The 2,275-nt window shown below is 40.9% G+C and overlaps 1 non-coding gene across 1 annotated transcript; it reads right to left on the bottom strand.

The window, feature by feature from the left end:
• Positions 1-821: 821 nt before the first annotated feature.
• LOC132638941 (small nucleolar RNA R71) lies at positions 822-927 on the bottom strand. The gene has a single exon (XR_009581997.1). It is a non-coding gene; the product is annotated as a small nucleolar RNA R71 (small nucleolar RNA).
• Positions 928-2,275: the final 1,348 nt, after the last annotated feature.

Here is a 2,275-nt window from a genome sequence, read left to right as displayed (position 1 = left end):
CATCTAATCACAGCGGGAACACAACTTTGGTTGCTCTAATCCAAACAATTTTCAAATACTTCAAAATAGCGAATACAAACCAAAACCCTTTTTCTACCCTAGTCGGAATGGAACTAAAGACTTTAGACATTAGTAACATATATAATTAGTACTTATTTCACATTGTATTTCATGTGGGATTCGACCCCAACCTAGTTGAGTTACTATATTTGACATCGACCGCCTTACGCCATAATTTAGATGTAATTTGAGCGTAGCAAATTTTGGCGCCGTTGCCGGGGAATACGGTTTTAAAATTACTGATTGTTGTGTACTTTTCTTTAAAACTTTTACTATTCAATCACACCTTGTTTGCTGTTTTTGGTAAATCAGGTGAAAATGGCAGGAAGACACAATCAAAATCAAGGAAACCAAGGTGGACTCCAGGTGAACCCACCTGCACCAAAAGAGAAGGAAGATGAGAATATATTTGCGGAATTCATTAATGAAGCTGATTATGCTTCTGTGGTGGTCCCTCCTAGGACTGGAAATGCTACTTTCAAAATCGATAGCTCTATCTATCAGTTGCTGAAACTTGAAGGTTATTTTCGAAATTCTTCGGAGGATTGTCCACTCCGACATTTGAAACTTCCTGCGTGTGTGTGCACAACAATCCCAAGGTATTGTTTCTGCTGATGCACTTCGGTTACGGGTCTTCAAATATTCCTTGGCTGACCAAGCAAGGGAATGGTATGAAAAGCTTCCCAACAATTCTATTCACACCTGAAGCGAGCTAGCCAATACATTTTTAAAGAAGTGGTTTCCACCGAGCAAAAAGGCTGAACTTCGAGATAAGATCTTTGAGTTTAAATAGCTCCCGGGGGAACAATTATATTCAGCATGGGAGCGTTTAAAGTACTATCTAGCTCAATCTCTAATTCATGAGTTTTCGGATGCTATTCTCACCTAGAAGTTCGATAAGGGGTTAGATACAATGAATCAGGTTGCTGTCAATACTACCGCTGGTGGATGCTTCATGGACAAGTAATTTGTTAACATCACCCGGTTGCTCGATAAGCTCACCACCCATAATAAAGCTTGGCACTCCAATGATAGTGAAGTTTTGTCATATGGTAGTCCTTCTGTTGCTGCGGTGGCCAAAGAGAATCATGAGCGAGATCATGCTTTTGCTCAATTGCAAACCACTGTAGATTTGCTGTCAAAGAGGCTTGCAGAGAAAGAAGCTAAGGGTGTTAATGTTGTTGAAGAAATGCCATCTCATGCTCCTGGAATGTATCAAGTCATAGAGGAGACTTATCTAGAGGGGCAACAACAATGTGAGGATGCTAATTATATCAATAACTCTCAAGGGGGTTATCAAAAGCAATGAAGACCCCAACAACAAAGCAATCAATATGGCCTAAATGAATATGGTGGTTCGGATAGGAGGGATTACAACAACAACAATTATGGTAATCGGAATTCTAATGCCTATGTTCTACCGAAAGGCCGTTCTTCCAACTATCAAAATTGGCGAGAGGGTCCTTCCAATGATCAAGGGACCTTTCGAATGGAATATATGCTTAAGAAGATCTTGGAAAACCAAAACAAGAGTGACAAGAAGATGGAAAATTTGACCGAAGTGGTAGGCTCTCACACCGCTTCGATTCAAAAACTTGGGTCACAAATGCGAGATCTTTCTCGTGAGCAACATCCCCCACAAAGAGGAGGCCTTCCTAGCGACACAATTTAGAATCCAAGGGGTAGTGGAGGTGATCACATTGCCTCATGCAAAGCTATTTCTACTAGAAGTGGGAAGATCCTTAATGCGGTGGATGAGAGGGTGGTTGAACCTATTATTATCGATCCGATTATTGATGAGGTTATTGAAGAAGAAATTGAAGAAGAACTTGAGGTACCAATTGAAGTGCCTATTATTATTGAGAAAGAGAAGGTGGCACACCCTATTGTTCTCGAGGGTGATGAGGTGCCAAGTGTCAAAAAAACTACCAAGGGTAGCACTTAAAAAAGCAAGGTCACGGGGGCAATTAAACCCTTAACTCAAACTTATAAATCTCCTCCCCTGTTCCCATGAAGATTGATGAAAAGAACGGAGGATGCCAAGTGCCAACGCTTCTATGACCAATTGAAAGGGTTGTCAATGAATATCCCATTTCTTGATGCATTCCAAGAAACGTCGGGATTTGCTAAATACTTGAAGGACTTGTTGACGAAGAAAAGACCAATAAGGAAGGATATAGTGGGAGTCACCCACCGTGTGAGCTCTATTATTTCG

This window comes from Lycium barbarum, chromosome 4, assembly GCF_019175385.1.
Source record: "Lycium barbarum isolate Lr01 chromosome 4, ASM1917538v2, whole genome shotgun sequence".
Lineage (NCBI taxonomy): Eukaryota > Viridiplantae > Streptophyta > Magnoliopsida > Solanales > Solanaceae > Lycium > Lycium barbarum.
This window is presented reverse-complemented; position numbering and strand designations above follow the sequence as displayed.